Here is a 6,115-nt window from a genome sequence, read left to right on the forward strand (position 1 = left end):
CCTGCGTCAGGGCACCTGGGTTCTCATTCTGAGTCAGCGGTACACCAGCCCTGCAGATGTGGATGAGACGCCGAACCACTCTGAGCCTCCGTTTCTTCATCTGTAAAGTGGAAGCTTCGTCTTGACCTCTGTTCCTTGAACTCACCCCAGAGGACAGCTCTGAGCAGATGTCTGTGCAAGAGCTGCGCTCCCGAAAGTGTGAGAATTACACAAAAGCGGGGCAGGATCCTGTCCCCACCTGAGAGGAGACCCTGATGTGGTGGGTGACATGACACGACACATAGCTATGAAACTCTTGGGCAAATGGTTGTGTTACACAAGGACCAGAATGATGCTGCAGAGGACACGTGGGCTTATAGCCGAACGCCTCCTGCAGGCATCAGGCTTATTTGGATTTGTTGGGTCCTCGTTTCAAATGGAGGAGATATGCTAAACTCTTGGGGAGATTTTTGCTTTCAGGAAATAAACATCGGAACTATAGCAATGGACAAAATAGACACACTCTTCTGTTTTCATGAAACATATTTTAGTGGGGAGAAGACAGACAATTTAACAAACCAGAACCCTACCAACTACACAGCTAACACATATAGTTTTCTGGATAGTGGAAAGTGCCATGGAAAAAAACAAAATGAGAAAGAGGGTGAACACTAGTAAAAATAGTCATCTTTAAAAAGTCTACAAATAAGAAATGCTGGAGAGGGAGTGGAGAAAAGGAAATTTTCCTACACTGTTGGTGGGAATATAAATAGGTGTAGCTGCAGTGGAGAATAGTATGGAGGTTCCTTAAAAAAAAACAAAAAACTAAAACTAGGGCCTACCCTATGATCCAGTAATCCCACTCCTGGGTGTGTATCTGGAGGAGAGCATAATTTGAACAGATACATGCACTCCATTGTTTATAGCAGCTCTGTTCGCAAAAAAACAGAAGCAACCTACATGCCTACTGACAGATGAATGGATAAAAAAGATGTAGCACATATGGAATACTACTAGACCATATAAAAAGAATGACGTAATGCCATTTGCAGCATCATGGGTGAAGCTAGAGATTGTCATACTAAGTAAAGTAAGTCAGACAAAGACAAATATATGATATCACTTATATGTGGAATCTTAAAAAATAATACAAATTAACTTATTTGCGAAACATCAAAAGACTCACAGACATAGGAAACAAACTCAGAGTTATTGAAGGAGAAAGTTGAGGGTGGGAGATAAATTAGAAGTTTGGGATTAACATATACACATCACCATATAAAAAATAAACAACAAAGGCCTCCTGTATAGCACAGGAGACTACTCAGTACCTTGTAATAACCTATAATGGAAGAGAATCTGGGAAAGAAGAAATGCAAATCTATAACTGAATCACTCTGTTATACACCTGAAACAAACACAATTTGTAAATTAACTCTACTTCAAATTTGAAAAGGTTAAAAAAAAGGAAGACGATAGAAGCGTCACTGGGGAAGGATCACAGGGAGGACCGTGGGACGGGGTCATTGGGGAAGGGATTTCTAGTTAATTTATTTATTTAGTTTTTGGCCATGCACTGCTGTATGCGGGATCTCAGTTCCCTGACCAGGGATCAAACCCACCCTCCCTGAAACAGAAGTGTGAAGCCTTAACCACTGGATAGACAGGGAAGTCTCTACAATTTTAAAAACGATGCTTGCAGACACCCTCATTGCAAGGCGTCCTCTGAATGACATCTGAAGGAGGTCAAGGACAGGAAGCAGATGTGCTGTAACGGGTGGTGCACTCTAGGGAGTGTTCCAGGTGGAGGGAACGACGGGGGCAAAGGCCCTGAGCGAGGGTGACAGGTCTGTTCACAGGGTGATGAGCAGGGCTGGCGCCGGCTGCACACAGGCCTGGCGTGGCCTGAATGGGGCACTTGACGGGGAAGCTCTGGAAAGACAGGAGTCACTCTGCCAAATTTGCCTTTTGTTTGGAATGAGACTGTCTTTTATTTGGAATAAGTTAAAGGAGGGCTCTGAATACTTTGGCCACCTCATGCAAAGTGTTGACTCATTGGAAAAGACCCTGATGCTGGGAGGGACTGGGGGCAGGAGGAGGAGGGGACGACAGAGGATGAGATGGCTGGATGGCATCACCAACTCTATGGACATGAGTTTGAGTAAACCTCGGGAGTTGGTGATGGACACAGAGGCCTGGCGTGCTGCGGTTCATGGGGTCGCAAAGAGTCGGACACAACTGAGCGACTGAACTGACTGACTGACTGACCGACTGAACCGAGGAGGATTACAATTTTATAGGCTCCCTCTGGTTGCTTTGTAAGGAAAAACAAGAAGGAGGCCAGAAGTTAGGAGGTTATCAGGGAAAAGTTTTTTCCATTTCTTTACTTTTGGGTCTTTATGAGATAATGGATGTTCATTTAAACTTACTATGATAATCATTTCAGGATGTATGTAAGTCAAATCATTGTGCTGGACACCTAAATGTATCCAGTACTGTCAATTACACCTCCATAAAACTGGAAGAAAAAAAAAAGCAAAGGTAAGCTATTTCAGCCTGGCTTCCACCAGTACAAGATTCAAAAAGAAGGAATTTAAGAAGCTATTGCAATAATGTAGGTAGGGGTTTTCTCCTAGGACTGCATCTGCCTGAGTTAACTTTGTATCCATTCTCCTTCCATCGCAGAGTATTTGGTACATTGCAGGTGTCCCCTAAGCCTTGTTAAAATGGAAAACAAGGATGTAGCCTTTCCTGGTGATTACAGAGCCTGGGCATTGCTAGGGATTCAGGCCTCAGCATTCCTGCTGTGCGACCTGGGACATGTCACTTTCCCTGTCTGTGTTCCAGGCCCCTGATCTGTAAATGGAATGATAATAGCCTCGACCCTGTAAGCTTCTTGTGAGGATGGCATGGAATAATGTACATGAAGGGTTTGGAAGAGGGCCTGGCCCTCTTCCAAGCTAAGGTTTCACAAATATCAATAATTAGCAAAGTAAGAGCAGATTTTATGCATCTTTGTTGAAGAAAGGGAAACATTGAGAGAAAAATATTAGAAATATCCCTGAATGATTTTGAAATGTGAGAAATATGGAGTATTTCTTTTGCAATATTTCCATTCTGACAACACAATTTTTTTGTTGGCCATCACTTTTTTCCTGGACTGAAATCAGATTTTGGTTTTGATGATGCTACAAACGGACTGGAGGTCTACTCAGGCAGGAAGGGGAGGTGGGCTCTACCCTTGGCCCAGGTTTCTCCACATGGAGCAGCCTCGTGTCCTTCCTTTCTATCAAGCTCGTGGCAGCCACGTTGTGAGTTTATTGCTAATGTTATTAGTTTCTAATCAGGGCCCACTGAGATTATTACCTAATACTTATCGCACTGCACTTCCAACCAGATGTCAGAAATAACGAGCCAATAAAACTGCTATTAATTTAGTTCTGAATGACAATTTTAGGCCCTAAAAGCTCAAGATGAGGGGCCTCATAAAAGCAGGGCACAAATAATTGGGGTGCTCAAAAGTAAGAGCAAAAATGGTGAGAATATGAATGAATATGTAAGTGTTTCTAATTTAACAGCAAAACATGCAGCTCTGAATACTAACACTTCTCATGCACTCTCCTGGGATGAATGGAGCTGTCCTCAGGGTTTGGGCAGAAATGTCCAAGGAAGTTTACTCTTTACAGGCAGAAATTATGGTGCCACCATAGCCCTGTTAACCACTGTCCTGTTTGGGTCCAATGAGAGGATAGGGTTCGGAGGTCCCTGGAACAGAGGATTTCCCTGGGAACTCAGGGAAACATGCTTATTTTGCTGCTAGGCTCTGGGGCATCCTGACTGACCTCTGGTTGCCTGCCCTGACAGATACTCCATTTTTGAGAAATACCCTCTTTTTACCTGCGTCTTCTGTCGTCCTGTATGCAGCTGTGGGAGGCTTGTGTTCAAATCCTAACTGCACCACTCTGAGGAAGTGATGGAAACTTCGTTCTGAATCTCAGTTCTCTCATCTCCCAAAGCAGAGATATGAACAGCCCCTTCCTTCAGAGGATCACAGTGCAGCATTCAAAGAAATAACAGACTAAGGGAGCTTAGTGAAGTGCCTGCGCCTCCATTAACTGGATCAAATGTTGCCGTCTCTTAAATGATGCAGACATGCTCTTCCTCCTTCATCCTTGCCCATTCATTCCTTCTTTCTTTCCCTCATTTAGATGCTACTTATCAGGTGCGGGAGAGGGTACCACTAAAAGTTCACTTCTTTTCTTCCCCATCGTCACATGCATAACTCTGCCCCAAGTGCCTGCATTTTGGTTCACCATTTTTGTTTTTATTATATTTTTGGAAGTTCAGTTGATTTATAATATTATGTTAATTTCTGCTGTACAGAAATGTGACTCAGTCTTTTTATTTCTCTTGTGGTTTATCATAGGATGTTGGTTATACTTCCCTGTGCTCTATAGTAGGACCTTGCTGTGTATCTATTCTTTATACAATAGCTTATATCTGCTAACCCCCAACTCCTAATCCACACCTCCCTATCCCCTCCCCCTTGGCAAGCACAGGGCTGTTCTCTATGCCCTGTGCCACCATTTTTAAAGACACATAAGCCTGTTTTGCACACACACTTGGCTCACTGGGGTGGTAGGGATTTGCGGCACAGAGGTGAAGCTTCAGTGGGTGATTCGATTCTTCTGCTGTCCGGTGCCTGTAATCAAGGAGAAAGGTCCGTGCGTGCCCCTGGGAGGACAGGAGGCAGGCAGTAGAAGCCTTGCTGTGGCTTCCTCCATGGCCGAGTCTTCCACTGGTAAACCTGGGGTATGGGGCTTGGCTCTGAGATGTCACCCCAGATGCAGGCTGTTTGTTCTCAGGGGTTAATGTTCCCACTGGGCAGACAAGTCTACCCCATTTCTCAGTGAATGAACTGTAGGCAGAGAAGATGACCAGCAGCCTCCCATTCTCCTCCCAGGCCTGGTCCATAAACCCTACCTCCTAAGCTCCAGGCGTCTCTTCCTCTGTCTGCTGGCTGCAGTGGAAGATGCACCTGGGACCCTGGAATGTCAAGCCAGTGGATGGAGGTTCATCTCTGAATGAACCTCTGTCAACCTGCGCTGAATGTGGAAGTGAGCACACAAACACACAGATGTCACTATTGTAGGGGAAAATAGATTTCATCCTTACTAGATTTGTTTCTTTTACTTAAATCTTTGTATCCTGTTGTTTTGCCTCCACTTAAGAATGTTGCCTAGAGACTGGAATATACAGGATAGCCCATTTTCAAGTCTCTGACCTTTAAGAGTATAACACTTTCTCACTCATATAGAGATACAATGTTTCAGAACAGAGAAAAGCATTTGTCTTGAAGGTTTAAGGGAACATTGTGACCTGACCTACATTGATACCTGCAAGCACAAAGGATTCTGACACCAAGACTTGGCAGTATAAAAGAAACCCCCTTTCAGTATAAAAGAATCCTGAATTCTGACCAGGGTAAGATGGTTCTCTCGGACTTTAGTCTGCCATCTTCTGTGTCTACTGGCTTTCCAAATACAGTTCTTATTCCTTGCTAAAACAACTCGTCTCACAGTTCATTGGCCTTTTGTGCAGTGAGCACAATGAGTTTTGAGTCAGTAACAATGGTGCGAGTTCTGAGGGTTTGGGGGGTGTTTATTACAGCAGCTGACTAACAGAGATGAGCAGCATTTTGCCAGGTAGACAGGCAGGAAGAAGGCACTGCAGGCCACAGGTGTGGAGACGCCAGAAGCCCCCAAGTGTGTGTTATGGGGACTGAGGTCAGCCGGGACTGCAGGACAGCACAGTGGGAAGGTTGGGGGCAGGAGGGTGCAGGAGCAGAGGCTTGCGGGCTCTGTTTGCCATTTAGGATCACAGCATACGCAATGGGGCCATTGGAGAATGGTAAGAAAACCTCTGACTGTAACGATGCTTTAGGCATGTTCTTCTGCTGGCAGTTCTCCAAGGCAGGATGGATGAGTGTGACATGGGATTTGTCCCAAGCTGATGGAGAAGGAGGCTTTCCAAACTATCCAGGGTAGACAGCACGGGGGCTTGAACTAGGAATGTGACTGTGTTGGCCGGAACTGAGGCTGACAAAGTACGTATTTCAGAAGCAGAATTTTCAGGA

The sequence above is a fragment of the Odocoileus virginianus genome, chromosome 13 (assembly GCF_023699985.2).
Source record: "Odocoileus virginianus isolate 20LAN1187 ecotype Illinois chromosome 13, Ovbor_1.2, whole genome shotgun sequence".
NCBI classification, from domain to species: Eukaryota; Metazoa; Chordata; class Mammalia; order Artiodactyla; family Cervidae; genus Odocoileus; species Odocoileus virginianus.